This window comes from Phyllobates terribilis, unplaced genomic scaffold (genome assembly GCF_046119375.1).
Source record: "Phyllobates terribilis strain yellow unplaced genomic scaffold, ASM4611937v1 Scaffold_170__1_contigs__length_4071412, whole genome shotgun sequence".
Lineage (NCBI taxonomy): Eukaryota > Metazoa > Chordata > Amphibia > Anura > Dendrobatidae > Phyllobates > Phyllobates terribilis.
In genome coordinates, this window is record NW_027362930.1 from 545081 (window position 1) to 566125 (window position 21045).

General features: G+C 43.0%; 9 non-coding genes and 2 pseudogenes across 9 annotated transcripts; all 11 read right to left on the minus strand.

The window, feature by feature from the left end:
- Positions 1–895: 895 nt before the first annotated feature.
- LOC141211781 (U2 spliceosomal RNA) lies at positions 896–1087 on the minus strand. Its single transcript, XR_012281702.1, has one exon. It is a non-coding gene; the product is annotated as a U2 spliceosomal RNA (small nuclear RNA).
- A 6133-nt stretch (positions 1088–7220) lies between these two features.
- LOC141211574 (U2 spliceosomal RNA) lies at positions 7221–7411 on the minus strand. The gene has a single exon (XR_012281545.1). It is a non-coding gene; the product is annotated as a U2 spliceosomal RNA (small nuclear RNA).
- Positions 7412–8526: 1115 nt separating this feature from the next.
- Positions 8527–8717, minus strand: LOC141211575 (U2 spliceosomal RNA). Its single transcript, XR_012281546.1, has one exon. It is a non-coding gene; the product is annotated as a U2 spliceosomal RNA (small nuclear RNA).
- A 1115-nt stretch (positions 8718–9832) lies between these two features.
- LOC141211597 (U2 spliceosomal RNA) lies at positions 9833–10017 on the minus strand. Its single transcript, XR_012281566.1, has one exon. It is a non-coding gene; the product is annotated as a U2 spliceosomal RNA (small nuclear RNA).
- A 524-nt stretch (positions 10018–10541) lies between these two features.
- LOC141211903 (U2 spliceosomal RNA) lies at positions 10542–10657 on the minus strand (annotated as a pseudogene).
- A 1115-nt stretch (positions 10658–11772) lies between these two features.
- On the minus strand, positions 11773–11963 carry LOC141211911 (U2 spliceosomal RNA). The gene has a single exon (XR_012281733.1). It is a non-coding gene; the product is annotated as a U2 spliceosomal RNA (small nuclear RNA).
- Positions 11964–13078: 1115 nt separating this feature from the next.
- LOC141211912 (U2 spliceosomal RNA) lies at positions 13079–13269 on the minus strand. The gene has a single exon (XR_012281734.1). It is a non-coding gene; the product is annotated as a U2 spliceosomal RNA (small nuclear RNA).
- A 1115-nt stretch (positions 13270–14384) lies between these two features.
- Positions 14385–14575, minus strand: LOC141211914 (U2 spliceosomal RNA). The gene has a single exon (XR_012281736.1). It is a non-coding gene; the product is annotated as a U2 spliceosomal RNA (small nuclear RNA).
- A 1115-nt stretch (positions 14576–15690) lies between these two features.
- LOC141211915 (U2 spliceosomal RNA) lies at positions 15691–15881 on the minus strand. Its single transcript, XR_012281737.1, has one exon. It is a non-coding gene; the product is annotated as a U2 spliceosomal RNA (small nuclear RNA).
- Positions 15882–16993: 1112 nt separating this feature from the next.
- On the minus strand, positions 16994–17184 carry LOC141211916 (U2 spliceosomal RNA). Its single transcript, XR_012281738.1, has one exon. It is a non-coding gene; the product is annotated as a U2 spliceosomal RNA (small nuclear RNA).
- Positions 17185–18299: 1115 nt separating this feature from the next.
- On the minus strand, positions 18300–18534 carry LOC141211771 (U2 spliceosomal RNA; annotated as a pseudogene).
- Positions 18535–21045: the final 2511 nt, after the last annotated feature.

Genomic DNA, 21045 nt, shown 5'->3' on the forward strand with positions numbered 1-21045 from the left:
GCCTCAACACCGTTGGAAGGGAGGAGAACCAATTAAGGCGGGGGGTGGGGTGGAACGAGCAGCTGTCTACCCTTAGCAGGAGGGCTCCTGATTACATACCTCTCCTGCTGCTGCTGCTGCTGGCTGTCCAGCAGCAGACTGAAGGTGGCTGCTGCTGTGCACAGGTATATAAAGGCTCAGAGCCTATTATGACACGCGCAGCCAGCGTTCCATTGCCACATTCCATCTACTGCAGGCAGGATACCTGGCTGGCTGAATGTCGCTGAGAAGCTCACAGAGACCGCCATAAGCAACAGTTTAACAGAATGCCACAGACTAATCAACCAAACTTTTTGGGTTGGGTTCTCTTTTATAGTCTGCAGGCATTAAATGAAAGAAGTCAGTGTTCCAGCAGAAGGAGACAACGTTTCAGAAAAGGCATTGTAGCAAACCAAAAAAGAAATTTTAAGCGCAGCAGAGTAACCAGCGCACATACCTGTTAGCTCAGGTGAGTTTAAAAGGCTGCTGTTGATAACAAGGGCATTTGCTAAATAGATGGTGTGTGTGCAACAATATACTGAAAGGTCAATTATATTGTGCAGCTTATCTCACCACCTGTAGTTATTTAGGTGAAAGCTCCAAAATGCTTGCCTAATATGTCTGTTTATCCAAAAGGAAGTAAAAAGGGAGAGCTAGAAAGATAGCATTGCATCACATTACATGGCAATGCAATGCACAGTTGCTGAAGTTGAACCAAAATGAGCTTGTAATCTGGCTTCTGCAACTTTGAACATGAAAAATCCAATGAGGAGAAGAAAAGCAAAGCCAAAGAGTCCATCCCAAAATCCGACAAACAAGCAAAATGAACAAAAAACATTGAATTCAATTCTTTCTGATTTTAGAAACTGCATTAAAGAAGGGGTGCACCGGTCCTGGAGATACTGCAATACCAGGTCAATGCGTGGAGTGGACAGAGCAAGCTCTTTTTCCATCTCCCTGTTCTAAAAATCCATTTAATATATGGTCCCCAGATAGGGGACGTATCAGATATTAAACTGATAAGAACAGATTTTTTTTTTTTTTTTTTTTTTTTCCCTCAGATGGGGAAATCCACGGTCTATAGTCACGACCAAAGGAACTTCCTTCCAAACAGCTGCATCATCTCAACGACACAAATGCTGCTCCCATCATCACCGGAAAATTTTTATTTCTTCTTTTTAAACCTTACACAGAAAACAAGATCAAGAAGTATTTACAAAATATCTCCACTTTTTAACTTTCCATATTCCCTCCGCATCCACTTCCCCTCTCCTCTTTTTGTCCCATAGGAAACACACATACATCTTCCCCATAATCACCTTCACACTATCCTTTTCAGCAATTTCCTTCCTTTTAAACACATACACATTCCTCACATCCCATAACACTTCCTTTATACACGCAAGCATCAACCACAAGACTCTTTCCTTCGTCCCATCACATATTCCCAAACCAAACATAAACAACTCAAAGGACAACAAATTCACACCACACAATTCTTTACACAAAGGCCCCATTCTCCCAATCACATCTCTAGCATACTGGCAATTCCAAAAAACATGCAACACACTTTCCCTTCCACCACAGCCATTTCTTGGACACGTTTCACTCCTCACTAAACCTCTATTCCTCTGAAACTCTCTTACTGGCAACACTCCATGCAAAGACTGCCACACAACCTCACTCTGCTTATTTGTCATACCACCCATCCGCACCTTCTTCCATACTTTTTGCACATCACACCCTCTCACCAAATTTATTCCACTCTCCATTTCTCTACACTCAATCATCCTGTACACAGCCTTCTTATTTCCCAACAACCTCACATCCACATCACACAACTCATACTTCACCAAAAACTTATAAACCCACACATACCACACGGGCACCTCAAAAGCAACCGGACACCGCAAATCCCTCTCTCTCCACTTCAAACGAAAAGAATAAGCCCCAAATAAATATCCACACATACATGAAAACTTTCCATCGCCCATAATCACTTTCAGCACAAACACCACAATATTCACACCCAAAAAAACTTCTAAATTTGGAAAACCCAAACCACCTTTCTCCATACGCTTCACCAACACTTCCCTCCGCGCCCTCTCCATTTTAGAATTCCACAAAAAAACAAACAAAATCCTATTCAATCCTCTCAAAACCATATAACCTGGTGGAAACACAACTGCAACATATAAAAAAATAGGCAACACCACGCTTTTAATGACTAAGATTTTTCCAAAGAAAGTAAGGCTTCTCAACTTCCAAAAACATAACTTCTTTTCAACCTTCTCTTTCGCGTCATCCCAACTTTCTTTCCCATCCAATCTTTCTGAAAACTTCACTCCCAAAACCTTAATGGGCCCACTCACTACGTTCACACCTACATCTCTACTCAAAATACCACTTCCAAAAACCTTACACTCACTCTTTTCCCAATTCACTTTAAATGCAGACGCACCACAAAAGATAGACACTAACAACTTCACCCGCCTCACCGAACATTCAGAATCACATAATACACACACGTCATCCATATAACCACTCACCTTCCACTCTCTTCCTCCACCTCCCGGCACTTGCACACCTCGAACCACTTTATCCTTCCTCAACATACACAACAAAGGTTCAATTGCACAAATAAAAGCCACAGGGGATAACGGACACCCCTGCCTCACGCCCGAATGCACATTCACTCTCCTACCGACATAACCGTTCATTAAAACACAACTATAAATATCTGTATATAGACTTCTCACTCTCCCAACAAAATCAGCAGGAAAACCCATTCTCAGCAACACTCTAAACAAAAAACCATGCGACAACCTATCATACTCCTTTTCAAAATCCAGGCTCAACAAAAACACACTCTTCTTCCGGCTCATACAATCCCATAGACAATCTCTCAATATACACACACACTCGTGAATCCGTCTCCCAGGTACTGCACAACACTGCTCATCCCCAATCACACTCTCTATCACATCACGCATCCTATTTGCCATTAATTTTGCGTAGATCTTATAATCACAGTTCAATAATGTTATTGGCATCCAGTTTTTCAGACTCTTCAAATCACCCTTTTTCGGAATCAATACAACCATACCTGCACGCATACTACCTGCCACCTCCATATTTTCCCACATATACTTACAAAAATCCACAAAATCACTCCCAATCACATCCCACATCATGCGGTAAAATTCTACTGGAAGACCATCCTCCCCCGGCGTCTTATTCAAAGCCATACTACACATAACCTTCCATACTTCATCACTTGTCACAGCATCCATCAGCCTCTCTCTTTCCGCCTCATTCAATTTACTCTCTAACGTACTCAAAACATCATTCTCCAAACACTCATCCCTCCACTTTACAGCATACAAATCCTCATAAAACTTTGCCACTTCCTCACACATATCCTCTCCACTCACCTCGCTTCCATCTGCTCCATTCAACACACACATATTTTGCTTTTTCCCAAAAACCTTCTTGAAAAAAAAACGTGAACATTTTTCATCATACTCCAAATTATCAACTTTTGCTCTAAAGACAATACTCCTCCATTTTTCCAACAAGAACTCATGAACCTCCTTTTTCACTTGTAAAATATCCTCCTCCACCTCCATCCCTCCCTCCCTCAATTTATACAAGAAACTTAAACGTGCATTTAAACTCACAAAATGTCTCCTCTTGACTGCTGCCATCTTATAACCCAAATTTTTGAAAAAAATTTTTGTCTGTTTTTTAACCCAATCCCACCACCCACAAACATTCCCAAAACCATTTTTACACTCACACCACTCCTCATACCGTCTTGCATATTCCTTTCTTACTTCCTCATACTCCAATAACTTAACATTCAACTTCCACAAACCTTTCCCAAACACCCCATTCACATTCACATCCAACTCACACGACATGCACACATGATCTGAAAACAAAACATTCTCCTGCTTATAGTCAACAGGAATCATATTTTTTGAAATAAAACAGTAATCCAATCTAGATTGTATTCTTCCACTTTCGGAAAAGAAGGTATTTAACAAAGGCCTCACTTTACATACACTTTGCATATCATGCAAATCAAAATCACTAACCAACTCTAACAAAGTTTTCCCAGACACATCCACATTCACTCTCCCCACATCACAATTCATATCACCCACAATCACCACAGGCATTCTTCCCGGAACAAAAAGTTTAATTTTTTCAAATAACTTTTTCCGGTCATTTTTCTCCACCGGCGCATAAACATTAATAACACAAAATTTAACATTTTTATACTCAAAATTTGCTAAAATGCACCTCCCCACATCAATCACCACATAATCACTCAAAACCACCTCCCTCCCTTTAACTAAAATCCCCACACCATCATTTTTATTACATGCACTCCCCGACCACACAGATGCTCCATGAGACCATTCATCTCCTCTCACCCCATCCACCACTCCACACTCTTGCAAACAAAAAATCGATGCATTCTTCATAGCCAAAAAATCAAAAATTGCAGCCCTCCTGGCCTTATTTTTAAACACTCTCACATTTTGTGAAATTATAGTAAAACCCATTTTTTCCTTTTTTAAACCTCCTAAAAAAAACGAAAACAGAAAAGTTACAAAAACACTACAAAAACTCCACTCACAAGAAAAAGCCTTTGACTTAAGTCAAAGCTTATAATAGGCATTATCACGCATATTGCAAGGCAACCTTAACCAGCACCCCCACTATCTTCTTCCACCATCTGAACCGAGCAACTCGTTTCCGAGCCGCTAGCAGCATCACCATCACCCCACCTTGCTTTCTTGGCACCCACTTTTCGCTGCGGTGCCTTGATATCTTCTTCATCATTTGCCCCACCACCCTCCCTGTGACATTTTCTACTCCCCCCACCCTCATCGGAGAAGTACTCCTCAATATTCTCAGGATCTGAAGGGTGTGATGACCCTTCCCCAGTTTCCATACAATCTGCAGCATCTACAACGTCCTGAAAGTCCAACGTATCCGGACACCTTCCTTCTCCCGCTGCATTCATCTGCCCCTCCATTCTCCTCAATTCTTTCACAAGCTCCTTCTCCATTTTAGGTGCCTTTTTCTCCTTCTGGTAAGCAGGCCTCAGACTCACAGTTTCAGGGGCAGACCTTTCACTCCGCCTCCTCTGCTCTCTCTCCATTCTAGCAGTTTCTCTTTCTATCTGCTGCAAAACCCTCCTCTCCTCCTCCTCCTTTTTCCTCTCCTTATCAGTTTTCCTGGGCACACCCTGCGGGCAATCTTTAAACATGTGCTCACCACTTCCACACATGTCACAAGCCTTGGGCTTCGGGCACGCACTTGCCACATGCCCCTCCTCTTTGCAGTTACGGCAACATTGCCCTTTCTTACATGCATCCTGCACATGTCCAAAGCAGTAACATTTCCTGCAATACATAGGCTGCCCTACATAGTAAAGGAAGCCCCTATGTCCCGCCACAGAAAAATTCGCAGGAGGATGTCTAAAGCCTCCCACACTTCCAGGATCCTTCTTCAGTTTCACCCGAAACTTGTATTTGCAGTTGAAAATACCTAAAGAATTAAACTGCTTTTCCCCTTTACGCACATAATCACAGTACCGTGCAAGGAAGCCTTCAAGCAATGCTGGCTCAGTAAAAGGGTTATAAACTGTTACCCACACAATCTTTTCTTGAAGTCCAAACAAGGGTTCAAACCACACCCCTTCCAAGAAAGGATCATCAGTGTGACTCCGAAGCCACTCAAACACATCAAGGCAGGTATTTTCTTCTACAAAAGTCACGTCATATGTACCTGATTTAGGAAACTCGTTGACGCTGTAGAAGTCGCCTCGTTTTGCTCCAGCTTTTCCTTCCAAAAGTTTCTCCACGATGAAGGACACATTATTCCTCTCGGAAACTGATGGATCCACTCCAATTCGGATAGTATTCTTCACGAAGTTCATCTTCAAAACCTGTCGGTATAATACCACAGAAAATCGCCAAATCCTTTTGCAAAAAGGCCTGGATTCCTCCAGAGAACTCGCACCTATCAGGCTGCAACCAAATGGTCTTAGCCAAAAGGCCGAGAAGCGATAACCAGAATTGGTTTCAAACTACGGAGCCACCCAAGGATCCTGAAAAGTCCATTTGTGGAGATGAGCTCCTGGACTCCCGTTAAGAAGACATGTTGTCAACCTCTAGATCCCTTACATGCCTGCACTTTTCGGCTTGCTGCTGCTGCAATCCACGCGTTTTAGATCTGCATAACTCCACCTCTTTAAACACAGCACCTTCACCCCCTGCTGTTCCCACCCGCCTCAACACCGTTGGAAGGGAGGAGAACCAATTAAGGCGGGGGGTGGGGTGGAACGAGCAGCTGTCTACCCTTAGCAGGAGGGCTCCTGATTACATACCTCTCCTGCTGCTGCTGCTGCTGGCTGTCCAGCAGCAGACTGAAGGTGGCTGCTGCTGTGCACAGGTATATAAAGGCTCAGAGCCTATTATGACACGCGCAGCCAGCGTTCCATTGCCACATTCCATCTACTGCAGGCAGGATACCTGGCTGGCTGAATGTCGCTGAGAAGCTCACAGAGACCGCCATAAGCAACAGTTTAACAGAATGCCACAGACTAATCAACCAAACTTTTTGGGTTGGGTTCTCTTTTATAGTCTGCAGGCATTAAATGAAAGAAGTCAGTGTTCCAGCAGAAGGAGACAACGTTTCAGAAAAGGCATTGTAGCAAACCAAAAAAGAAATTTTAAGCGCAGCAGAGTAACCAGCGCACATACCTGTTAGCTCAGGTGAGTTTAAAAGGCTGCTGTTGATAACAAGGGCATTTGCTAAATAGATGGTGTGTGTGCAACAATATACTGAAAGGTCAATTATATTGTGCAGCTTATCTCACCACCTGTAGTTATTTAGGTGAAAGCTCCAAAATGCTTGCCTAATATGTCTGTTTATCCAAAAGGAAGTAAAAAGGGAGAGCTAGAAAGATAGCATTGCATCACATTACATGGCAATGCAATGCACAGTTGCTGAAGTTGAACCAAAATGAGCTTGTAATCTGGCTTCTGCAACTTTGAACATGAAAAATCCAATGAGGAGAAGAAAAGCAAAGCCAAAGAGTCCATCCCAAAATCCGACAAACAAGCAAAATGAACAAAAAACATTGAATTCAATTCTTTCTGATTTTAGAAACTGCATTAAAGAAGGGGTGCACCGGTCCTGGGGATACTGCAATACCAGGTCAATGCGTGGAGTGGACAGACCAAGCTCTTTTTCCATCTCCCTGTTCTAAAAATCCATTTAATATATGGTCCCCAGATAGGGGACGTATCAGATATTAAACTGATAAGAACAGATACTACACTTGATCTTAGCCAAAAGGCCGAGAAGCGATAACCAGAATTGGTTTCAAACTACGGAGCCACCCAAGGATCCTGAAAAGTCCATTTGTGGAGATGAGCTCCTGGACTCCCGTTAAGAAGACATGTTGTCAACCTCTAGATCCCTTACATGCCTGCACTTTTCGGCTTGCTGCTGCTGCAATCCACGCGTTTTAGATCTGCATAACTCCACCTCTTTAAACACAGCACCTTCACCCCCTGCTGTTCCCACCCGCCTCAACACCGTTGGAAGGGAGGAGAACCAATTAAGGCGGGGGGTGGGGTGGAACGAGCAGCTGTCTACCCTTAGCAGGAGGGCTCCTGATTACATACCTCTCCTGCTGCTGCTGCTGCTGGCTGTCCAGCAGCAGACTGAAGGTGGCTGCTGCTGTGCACAGGTATATAAAGGCTCAGAGCCTATTATGACACGCGCAGCCAGCGTTCCATTGCCACATTCCATCTACTGCAGGCAGGATACCTGGCTGGCTGAATGTCGCTGAGAAGCTCACAGAGACCGCCATAAGCAACAGTTTAACAGAATGCCACAGACTAATCAACCAAACTTTTTGGGTTGGGTTCTCTTTTATAGTCTGCAGGCATTAAATGAAAGAAGTCAGTGTTCCAGCAGAAGGAGACAACGTTTCAGAAAAGGCATTGTAGCAAACCAAAAAAGAAATTTTAAGCGCAGCAGAGTAACCAGCGCACATACCTGTTAGCTCAGGTGAGTTTAAAAGGCTGCTGTTGATAACAAGGGCATTTGCTAAATAGATGGTGTGTGTGCAACAATATACTGAAAGGTCAATTATATTGTGCAGCTTATCTCACCACCTGTAGTTATTTAGGTGAAAGCTCCAAAATGCTTGCCTAATATGTCTGTTTATCCAAAAGGAAGTAAAAAGGGAGAGCTAGAAAGATAGCATTGCATCACATTACATGGCAATGCAATGCACAGTTGCTGAAGTTGAACCAAAATGAGCTTGTAATCTGGCTTCTGCAACTTTGAACATGAAAAATCCAATGAGGAGAAGAAAAGCAAAGCCAAAGAGTCCATCCCAAAATCCGACAAACAAGCAAAATGAACAAAAAACATTGAATTCAATTCTTTCTGATTTTAGAAACTGCATTAAAGAAGGGGTGCACCGGTCCTGGGGATACTGCAATACCAGGTCAATGCGTGGAGTGGACAGACCAAGCTCTTTTTCCATCTCCCTGTTCTAAAAATCCATTTAATATATGGTCCCCAGATAGGGGACGTATCAGATATTAAACTGATAAGAACAGATACTACACTTGATCTTAGCCAAAAGGCCGAGAAGCGATAACCAGAATTGGTTTCAAACTACGGAGCCACCCAAGGATCCTGAAAAGTCCATTTGTGGAGATGAGCTCCTGGACTCCCGTTAAGAAGACATGTTGTCAACCTCTAGATCCCTTACATGCCTGCACTTTTCGGCTTGCTGCTGCTGCAATCCACGCGTTTTAGATCTGCATAACTCCACCTCTTTAAACACAGCACCTTCACCCCCTGCTGTTCCCACCCGCCTCAACACCGTTGGAAGGGAGGAGAACCAATTAAGGCGGGGGGTGGGGTGGAACGAGCAGCTGTCTACCCTTAGCAGGAGGGCTCCTGATTACATACCTCTCCTGCTGCTGCTGCTGCTGGCTGTCCAGCAGCAGACTGAAGGTGGCTGCTGCTGTGCACAGGTATATAAAGGCTCAGAGCCTATTATGACACGCGCAGCCAGCGTTCCATTGCCACATTCCATCTACTGCAGGCAGGATACCTGGCTGGCTGAATGTCGCTGAGAAGCTCACAGAGACCGCCATAAGCAACAGTTTAACAGAATGCCACAGACTAATCAACCAAACTTTTTGGGTTGGGTTCTCTTTTATAGTCTGCAGGCATTAAATGAAAGAAGTCAGTGTTCCAGCAGAAGGAGACAACGTTTCAGAAAAGGCATTGTAGCAAACCAAAAAAGAAATTTTAAGCGCAGCAGAGTAACCAGCGCACATACCTGTTAGCTCAGGTGAGTTTAAAAGGCTGCTGTTGATAACAAGGGCATTTGCTAAATAGATGGTGTGTGTGCAACAATATACTGAAAGGTCAATTATATTGTGCAGCTTTTCTCACCACCTGTAGTTATTTAGGTGAAAGCTCCAAAATGCTTGCCTAATATGTCTGTTTATCCAAAAGGAAGTAAAAAGGGAGAGCTAGAAAGATAGCATTGCATCACATTACATGGCAATGCAATGCACAGTTGCTGAAGTTGAACCAAAATGAGCTTGTAATCTGGCTTCTGCAACTTTGAACATGAAAAATCCAATGAGGAGAAGAAAAGCAAAGCCAAAGAGTCCATCCCAAAATCCGACAAACAAGCAAAATGAGCAAAAAACATTGAATTCAATTCTTTCTGATTTTAGAAACTGCATTAAAGAAGGGGTGCACCGGTCCTGGAGATACTGCAATACCAGGTCAATGCGTGGAGTGGACAGAGCAAGCTCTTTTTCCATCTCCCTGTTCTAAAAATCCATTTAATATATGGTCCCCAGATAGGGGACGTATCAGATATTAAACTGATAAGAACAGATTTTTTTTTGATTGAAGCTGCATCCAAGGCACTGAAAAATGTGACCGAAGTCACACCAAAACAGCGCACGAGGCGAGGATTCATGTGGACCCTTCCCGGAGGAGAGGGTCCCCAATAAACCATCCCCATCCCTCCGAGCCAGAAGGCCACAGCGAGGGTCAGGGATCTCCGATGCTCTCCCTAGCCGAAGCCGGAGAAGAGCCGTTTTCGTGCTCCCAGCTTCCATCTAGGCTGCCACCCTAGTGGAGCTGGAGCCTGTGTTGGTTTCTCAGCCCAAAGCTGACCGGACCTCCGACCGGGTTTATAAAAATTCCCCTTCCTAGCCCGGAGGCCAGGAATAGGGGGGGTTGCTCAGAAAGTATGATTGGCAAAGGTGCGGCGTGCTACGAAGCCAAGTCTTTCTGGGGTTCCCAGTCCCAGTAAGCTTGGACTCCCACCAGGGCGCCTACTCCTGGGGCACATTGCTCCAAAGCCCTCACACTTACCCAGCCTAGTGACTTCGATCCTGGATGGCCATGTTTTCCATCAGATAACTCTATGAGCCACCTGGCGTACTAACAAGTGCACCAAACCAGTGTGTAATATGCATCAATTTACTAGGGCAGCCCAAGGACAAAACTGCCTTTTCAAAAGATACTACATTTGATCTTAGCCAAAAGGCCGAGAAGCGATAACCAGAATTGGTTTCAAACTACGGAGCCACCCAAGGATCCTGAAAAGTCCATTTGTGGAGATGAGCTCCTGGACTCCCGTTAAGAAGACATGTTGTCAACCTCTAGATCCCTTACATGCCTGCACTTTTCGGCTTGCTGCTGCTGCAATCCACGCGTTTTAGATCTGCATAACTCCACCTCTTTAAACACAGCACCTTCACCCCCTGCTGTTCCCACCCGCCTCAACACCGTTGGAAGGGAGGAGAACCAATTAAGGCGGGGGGTGGGGTGGAACGAGCAGCTGTCTACCCTTAGCAGGAGGGCTCCTGATTACATACCTCTCCTGCTGCTGCTGCTGCTGGCTGTCCAGCAGCAGACTGAAGGTGGCTGCTGCTGTGCACAGGTATATAAAGGCTCAGAGCCTATTATGACACGCGCAGCCAGCGTTCCATTGCCACATTCCATCTACTGCAGGCAGGATACCTGGCTGGCTGAATGTCGCTGAGAAGCTCACAGAGACCGCCATAAGCAACAGTTTAACAGAATGCCACAGACTAATCAACCAAACTTTTTGGGTTGGGTTCTCTTTTATAGTCTGCAGGCATTAAATGAAAGAAGTCAGTGTTCCAGCAGAAGGAGACAACGTTTCAGAAAAGGCATTGTAGCAAACCAAAAAAGAAATTTTAAGCGCAGCAGAGTAACCAGCGCACATACCTGTTAGCTCAGGTGAGTTTAAAAGGCTGCTGTTGATAACAAGGGCATTTGCTAAATAGATGGTGTGTGTGCAACAATATACTGAAAGGTCAATTATATTGTGCAGCTTATCTCACCACCTGTAGTTATTTAGGTGAAAGCTCCAAAATGCTTGCCTAATATGTCTGTTTATCCAAAAGGAAGTAAAAAGGGAGAGCTAGAAAGATAGCATTGCATCACATTACATGGCAATGCAATGCACAGTTGCTGAAGTTGAACCAAAATGAGCTTGTAATCTGGCTTCTGCAACTTTGAACATGAAAAATCCAATGAGGAGAAGAAAAGCAAAGCCAAAGAGTCCATCCCAAAATCCGACAAACAAGCAAAATGAACAAAAAACATTGAATTCAATTCTTTCTGATTTTAGAAACTGCATTAAAGAAGGGGTGCACCGGTCCTGGAGATACTGCAATACCAGGTCAATGCGTGGAGTGGACAGAGCAAGCTCTTTTTCCATCTCCCTGTTCTAAAAATCCATTTAATATATGGTCCCCAGATAGGGGACGTATCAGATATTAAACTGATAAGAACAGATACTACACTTGATCTTAGCCAAAAGGCCGAGAAGCGATAACCAGAATTGGTTTCAAACTACGGAGCCACCCAAGGATCCTGAAAAGTCCATTTGTGGAGATGAGCTCCTGGACTCCCGTTAAGAAGACATGTTGTCAACCTCTAGATCCCTTACATGCCTGCACTTTTCGGCTTGCTGCTGCTGCAATCCACGCGTTTTAGATCTGCATAACTCCACCTCTTTAAACACAGCACCTTCACCCCCTGCTGTTCCCACCCGCCTCAACACCGTTGGAAGGGAGGAGAACCAATTAAGGCGGGGGGTGGGGTGGAACGAGCAGCTGTCTACCCTTAGCAGGAGGGCTCCTGATTACATACCTCTCCTGCTGCTGCTGCTGCTGGCTGTCCAGCAGCAGACTGAAGGTGGCTGCTGCTGTGCACAGGTATATAAAGGCTCAGAGCCTATTATGACACGCGCAGCCAGCGTTCCATTGCCACATTCCATCTACTGCAGGCAGGATACCTGGCTGGCTGAATGTCGCTGAGAAGCTCACAGAGACCGCCATAAGCAACAGTTTAACAGAATGCCACAGACTAATCAACCAAACTTTTTGGGTTGGGTTCTCTTTTATAGTCTGCAGGCATTAAATGAAAGAAGTCAGTGTTCCAGCAGAAGGAGACAACGTTTCAGAAAAGGCATTGTAGCAAACCAAAAAAGAAATTTTAAGCGCAGCAGAGTAACCAGCGCACATACCTGTTAGCTCAGGTGAGTTTAAAAGGCTGCTGTTGATAACAAGGGCATTTGCTAAATAGATGGTGTGTGTGCAACAATATACTGAAAGGTCAATTATATTGTGCAGCTTATCTCACCACCTGTAGTTATTTAGGTGAAAGCTCCAAAATGCTTGCCTAATATGTCTGTTTATCCAAAAGGAAGTAAAAAGGGAGAGCTAGAAAGATAGCATTGCATCACATTACATGGCAATGCAATGCACAGTTGCTGAAGTTGAACCAAAATGAGCTTGTAATCTGGCTTCTGCAACTTTGAACATGAAAAATCCAATGAGGAGAAGAAAAGCAAAGCCAAAGAGTCCATCCCAAAATCCGACAAACAAGCAAAATGAACAAAAAACATTGAATTCAATTCTTTCTGATTTTAGAAACTGCATTAAAGAAGGGGTGCACCGGTCCTGGAGATACTGCAATACCAGGTCAATGCGTGGAGTGGACAGAGCAAGCTCTTTTTCCATCTCCCTGTTCTAAAAATCCATTTAATATATGGTCCCCAGATAGGGGACGTATCAGATATTAAACTGATAAGAACAGATACTACACTTGATCTTAGCCAAAAGGCCGAGAAGCGATAACCAGAATTGGTTTCAAACTACGGAGCCACCCAAGGATCCTGAAAAGTCCATTTGTGGAGATGAGCTCCTGGACTCCCGTTAAGAAGACATGTTGTCAACCTCTAGATCCCTTACATGCCTGCACTTTTCGGCTTGCTGCTGCTGCAATCCACGCGTTTTAGATCTGCATAACTCCACCTCTTTAAACACAGCACCTTCACCCCCTGCTGTTCCCACCCGCCTCAACACCGTTGGAAGGGAGGAGAACCAATTAAGGCGGGGGGTGGGGTGGAACGAGCAGCTGTCTACCCTTAGCAGGAGGGCTCCTGATTACATACCTCTCCTGCTGCTGCTGCTGCTGGCTGTCCAGCAGCAGACTGAAGGTGGCTGCTGCTGTGCACAGGTATATAAAGGCTCAGAGCCTATTATGACACGCGCAGCCAGCGTTCCATTGCCACATTCCATCTACTGCAGGCAGGATACCTGGCTGGCTGAATGTCGCTGAGAAGCTCACAGAGACCGCCATAAGCAACAGTTTAACAGAATGCCACAGACTAATCAACCAAACTTTTTGGGTTGGGTTCTCTTTTATAGTCTGCAGGCATTAAATGAAAGAAGTCAGTGTTCCAGCAGAAGGAGACAACGTTTCAGAAAAGGCATTGTAGCAAACCAAAAAAGAAATTTTAAGCGCAGCAGAGTAACCAGCGCACATACCTGTTAGCTCAGGTGAGTTTAAAAGGCTGCTGTTGATAACAAGGGCATTTGCTAAATAGATGGTGTGTGTGCAACAATATACTGAAAGGTCAATTATATTGTGCAGCTTATCTCACCACCTGTAGTTATTTAGGTGAAAGCTCCAAAATGCTTGCCTAATATGTCTGTTTATCCAAAAGGAAGTAAAAAGGGAGAGCTAGAAAGATAGCATTGCATCACATTACATGGCAATGCAATGCACAGTTGCTGAAGTTGAACCAAAATGAGCTTGTAATCTGGCTTCTGCAACTTTGAACATGAAAAATCCAATGAGGAGAAGAAAAGCAAAGCCAAAGAGTCCATCCCAAAATCCGACAAACAAGCAAAATGAACAAAAAACATTGAATTCAATTCTTTCTGATTTTAGAAACTGCATTAAAGAAGGGGTGCACCGGTCCTGGAGATACTGCAATACCAGGTCAATGCGTGGAGTGGACAGAGCAAGCTCTTTTTCCATCTCCCTGTTCTAAAAATCCATTTAATATATGGTCCCCAGATAGGGGACGTATCAGATATTAAACTGATAAGAACAGATACTACACTTGATCTTAGCCAAAAGGCCGAGAAGCGATAACCAGAATTGGTTTCAAACTACGGAGCCACCCAAGGATCCTGAAAAGTCCATTTGTGGAGATGAGCTCCTGGACTCCCGTTAAGAAGACATGTTGTCAACCTCTAGATCCCTTACATGCCTGCACTTTTCGGCTTGCTGCTGCTGCAATCCACGCGTTTTAGATCTGCATAACTCCACCTCTTTAAACACCGCACCTTCACCCCCTGCTGTTCCCACCCGCCTCAACACCGTTGGAAGGGAGGAGAACCAATTAAGGCGGGGGGTGGGGTGGAACGAGCAGCTGTCTACCCTTAGCAGGAGGGCTCCTGATTACATACCTCTCCTGCTGCTGCTGCTGCTGGCTGTCCAGCAGCAGACTGAAGGTGGCTGCTGCTGTGCACAGGTATATAAAGGCTCAGAGCCTATTATGACACGCGCAGCCAGCGTTCCATTGCCACATTCCATCTACTGCAGGCAGGATACCTGGCTGGCTGAATGTCGCTGAGAAGCTCACAGAGACCGCCATAAGCAACAGTTTAACAGAATGCCACAGACTAATCAACCAAACTTTTTGGGTTGGGTTCTCTTTTATAGTCTGCAGGCATTAAATGAAAGAAGTCAGTGTTCCAGCAGAAGGAGACAACGTTTCAGAAAAGGCATTGTAGCAAACCAAAAAAGAAATTTTAAGCGCAGCAGAGTAACCAGCGCACATACCTGTTAGCTCAGGTGAGTTTAAAAGGCTGCTGTTGATAACAAGGGCATTTGCTAAATAGATGGTGTGTGTGCAACAATATACTGAAAGGTCAATTATATTGTGCAGCTTATCTCACCACCTGTAGTTATTTAGGTGAAAGCTCCAAAATGCTTGCCTAATATGTCTGTTTATCCAAAAGGAAGTAAAAAGGGAGAGCTAGAAAGATAGCATTGCATCACATTACATGGCAATGCAATGCACAGTTGCTGAAGTTGAACCAAAATGAGCTTGTAATCTGGCTTCTGCAACTTTGAACATGAAAAATCCAATGAGGAGAAGAAAAGCAAAGCCAAAGAGTCCATCCCAAAATCCGACAAACAAGCAAAATGAACAAAAAACATTGAATTCAATTCTTTCTGATTTTAGAAACTGCATTAAAGAAGGGGTGCACCGGTCCTGGAGATACTGCAATACCAGGTCAATGCGTGGAGTGGACAGAGCAAGCTCTTTTTCCATCTCCCTGTTCTAAAAATCCATTTAATATATGGTCCCCAGATAGGGGACGTATCAGATATTAAACTGATAAGAACAGATACTACACTTGATCTTAGCCAAAAGGCCGAGAAGCGATAACCAGAATTGGTTTCAAACTACGGAGACACCCAAGGATCCTGAAAAGTCCATTTGTGGAGATGAGCTCCTGGACTCCCGTTAAGAAGACATGTTGTCAACCTCTAGATCCCTTACATGCCTGCACTTTTCGGCTTGCTGCTGCTGCAATCCACGCGTTTTAGATCTGCATAACTCCACCTCTTTAAACACAGCACCTTCACCCCCTGCTGTTCCCACCCGCCTCAACACCGTTGGAAGGGAGGAGAACCAATTAAGGCGGGGGGTGGGGTGGAACGAGCAGCTGTCTACCCTTAGCAGGAGGGCTCCTGATTACATACCTCTCCTGCTGCTGCTGCTGGCTGTCCAGCAGCAGACTGAAGGTGGCTGCTGCTGTGCACAGGTATATAAAGGCTCAGAGCCTATTATGACACGCGCAGCCAGCGTTCCATTGCCACATTCCATCTACTGCAGGCAGGATACCTGGCTGGCTGAATGTCGCTGAGAAGCTCACAGAGACCGCCATAAGCAACAGTTTAACAGAATGCCACAGACTAATCAACCAAACTTTTTGGGTTGGGTTCTCTTTTATAGTCTGCAGGCATTAAATGAAAGAAGTCAGTGTTCCAGCAGAGGGAGACAACGTTTCAGAAAAGGCATTGTAGCAAACCAAAAAAGAAATTTTAAGCGCAGCAGAGTAACCAGCGCACATACCTGTTAGCTCAGGTGAGTTTAAAAGGCTGCTGTTGATAACAAGGGCATTTGCTAAATAGATGGTGTGTGTGCAACAATATACTGAAAGGTCAATTATATTGTGCAGCTTATCTCACCACCTGTAGTTATTTAGGTGAAAGCTCCAAAATGCTTGCCTAATATGTCTGTTTATCCAAAAGGAAGTAAAAAGGGAGAGCTAGAAAGATAGCATTGCATCACATTACATGGCAATGCAATGCACAGTTGCTGAAGTTGAACCAAAATGAGCTTGTAATCTGGCTTCTGCAACTTTGAACATGAAAAATCCAATGAGGAGAAGAAAAGCAAAGCCAAAAAGTCCATCCCAAAATCCGACAAACAAGCAAAATGAACAAAAAACATTGAATTCAATTCTTTCTGATTTTAGAAACTGCATTAAAGAAGGGGTGCACCGGTCCTGGAGATACTGCAATACCAGGTCAATGCGTGGAGTGGACAGAGCAAGCTCTTTTTCCATCTCCCTGTTCTAAAAATCCATTTAATATATGGTCCCCAGATAGGGGACGTATCAGATATTAAACTGATAAGAACAGATACTACACTTGATCTTAGCCAAAAGGCCGAGAAGCGATAACCAGAATTGGTTTCAAACTACGGAGCCACCCAAGGATCCTGAAAAGTCCATTTGTGGAGATGAGCTCCTGGACTCCCGTTAAGAAGACATGTTGTCAACCTCTAGATCCCTTACATGCCTGCACTTTTCGGCTTGCTGCTGCTGCAATCCACGCGTTTTAGATCTGCATAACTCCACCTCTTTAAACACAGCACCTTCACCCCCTGCTGTTCCCACCCGCCTCAACACCGTTGGAAGGGAGGAGAACCAATTAAGGCGGGGGGTGGGGTGGAACGAGCAGCTGTCTACCCTTAGCAGGAGGGCTCCTGATTACATACCTCTCCTGCTGCTGCTGCTGCTGGCTGTCCAGCAGCAGACTGAAGGTGGCTGCTGCTGTGCACAGGTATATAAAGGCTCAGAGCCTATTATGACACGCGCAGCCAGCGTTCCATTGCCACATTCCATCTACTGCAGGCAGGATACCTGGCTGGCTGAATGTCGCTGAGAAGCTCACAGAGACCGCCATAAGCAACAGTTTAACAGAATGCCACAGACTAATCAACCAAACTTTTTGGGTTGGGTTCTCTTTTATAGTCTGCAGGCATTAAATGAAAGAAGTCAGTGTTCCAGCAGAAGGAGACAACGTTTCAGAAAAGGCATTGTAGCAAACCAAAAAAGAAATTTTAAGCGCAGCAGAGTAACCAGCGCACATACCTGTTAGCTCAGGTGAGTTTAAAAGGCTGCTGTTGATAACAAGGGCATTTGCTAAATAGATGGTGTGTGTGCAACAATATACTGAAAGGTCAATTATATTGTGCAGCTTATCTCACCACCTGTAGTTATTTAGGTGAAAGCTCCAAAATGCTTGCCTAATATGTCTGTTTATCCAAAAGGAAGTAAAAAGGGAGAGCTAGAAAGATAGCATTGCATCACATTACATGGCAATGCAATGCACAGTTGCTGAAGTTGAACCAAAATGAGCTTGTAATCTGGCTTCTGCAACTTTGAACATGAAAAATCCAATGAGGAGAAGAAAAGCAAAGCCAAAGAGTCCATCCCAAAATCCGACAAAGAAGCAAAATGAACAAAAAACATTGAATTCAATTCTTTCTGATTTTAGAAACTGCATTAAAGAAGGGGTGCACCGGTCCTGGAGATACTGCAATACCAGGTCAATGCGTGGAGTGGACAGAGCAAGCTCTTTTTCCATCTCCCTGTTCTAAAAATCCATTTAATATATGGTCCCCAGATAGGGGACGTATCAGATATTAAACTGATAAGAACAGATTTTTTTTTTTTTTTTTTTTTTTTTTCTTTTCTACTCAGATCTTTAAGTCCACCATCACAAGTCATCATGTTAAAATGGTTTCAAACTTAAAAGTTTCCTCATTGTAGATAGCAAACTGGATCTTTTTTTTTTTTTTCCCTTTTTTTGTTGTTGTAAATTTACAGCTTATATTATTTTCCATATTCCAGTTTATTTTCGTTTTAACTTTAGAATTTCCATTTTTTACAGGGGGGTACATATGGTGCAACAAGAACATCACAAGGTAAGTACATTCCAATCTTTTTGCTTCCAAATTTCATTAGCTTTTTTATCACCAAACAACACCTTATCTCTCCAGAAATATAAAAACATATAACTTAGGCATAACTTAATACATTCTTGTACCGATACTTCCTTATGTTTAAAAATCAAAATATTCCGAGTTTTCCAAAGCGCCATTTTCACACAAGATAAAATTATCCATACAACCTTGAACACTTCATCCTTGACACCCAACCCGTAAAAAATCCTATTAAAATCTAGAAAATTAACACCACTTAGAGCTTTAACTAAATTACTAATCTTTCTCCATACTAATTGCGCATAACAACAGTTCCAAAAAATGTGCATAGCTGTTTCGCTAGCAGCACATTTACGTCTTGGGCATTTTTCAAACCGTACCAATCCTCTTCTATATTGGAAATCTCGAGTTGGCAGACAGTCTTTAATACTACACCATATTAAGTCCTTGTGTTCATTAGTCAAACACTTAAAATTTGCATTAATCCAAATTTTATCTACAACATTATCGGAAAATCGCTCTACCGGACTAGCTATCACCCTGCTTTCTAAGACTTTTAAAATGTTCTTATGATTTCCAAGTATTTTAAGATCCATATTCATTAATTTAAAATCCCTCAGAATTCTTTCTAAAATAATATAATTCCCAGATGGCATAAACTTATATGGCCGATCCAAATGCATTTGTAACCATTTGTATTTCCTAATAAAAAAACCCAAATTGTATGTTAAAAAGGTTTTCAGCCTAGAAACTGGTCCTAATAAAGTGCATATGCAATTAGCTAAATACTTGGCATAAATGAAGGTTCTGATGTCTGGGAAGCCTTTCCCTCCTTTCCCTTTAATTTTGTACAACTCTTCCCTTTTTACCCTTTCCATTTTTGACTTCCATAGGAAATTAAAACATAACTTAATTATCTTTTTCATTACATTAATAGGAGGTATAAAAACAGTTGAAATGTATAAAATTATCGGAAGTAAGACCTGCTTTATTATCAAGATTTTGCCTTCCATTGTTAAACTTCTCAAGTTCCAAAAATCAATCTTTTTCCTTACCCTTTCAAGCAGGGACTCCCAATTCCTCACATTCCCACATGTCTCTGTAAAAAATACCCCTAAAACTTTAATTTCCATTACTCTCATCAGCATGCAATCCGAATTTAAAAGAAATTTACCCATAGTTAAAACACCTGATTTTTCTAAATTTATTTTAAAACCAGATGCTCCACCAAACCACACAACTGTCCTTAAAACTCTATGAAGACTCTTAATGTCCCGCACTAAAACTGACACATCATCCATATAAGCTAAAACCTTCACTTGGTCATTCCTACTGCCAGGAATAAAAAAGCCATTAATAACTTTATCTTTCCTAAAAGCAGTTAAAAGGGGTTCTATTGCACAAATGAAAAGTATAGGCGACAGGGGGCACCCCTGCTTAACCCCACAATTAATATTAATATTTTCCGATAAAAAACCATTAATAGAAATCTTACTAAAACATAACTTATACAGACATTTAATACGTTCAATAAAAACACCAGGACATCCTATTTTTTTTAAAACGGCAAATAAAAACTCATGAGCAACCCTATCATATGCCTTCTCAAAATCAAGGGAAACAAGGGCCAAGTCCTGCTTCCTATCAGCCACATCCCATATTATATCTCTCAGTAAGATTAGCGTGTCGGTAATCTTACGATTCGGGACTGCACAAGACTGATCCACCTCAATAACCGACCCTATCACACTCTTTAATCTATTGGCCAATAGTTTTGCATATACTTTATAGTCTGTATTTAGCAGCGTAATAGGCCTCCAATTTTTAATCAGTTCTTTTCCTCCTTTTTTATATAATAAAACAATAAGGCCTTCTGCCCATGACTTGGGAATATTAAAAGAGGACTCCACTTCTGAAAACAACTCATAAAAATCTTCCCCTATAATATCCCACACAACCCTGTAAAACTCCACAGGGAGGCCATCCACACCTGGTGTCTTCTGATTTTGTAAAGTGCAAATAGTATTAAATATCTCCTCCTTAGTAAACTCCCTAGATAAAAGTAATTTTTCTTCCTCACTAAGAGCTTTATCCAGAACCTCTAAAAAATGGTTTTTCAATGATTCATCAATCTTTTTTCGAGAAAACAGATCATCATAAAATATTTTGGCCTGCAATGCTTTCCCTTCTGGGCTCACCTCACCCTCTAAGACCTCAATAAAATCCTTTTTTCCACATATTTTTTTAAAGAAAAACTTAGTGCATTTCTCATCCTCATCCAGGACCTTTACCCTAGAGTTGAAGATGAATTC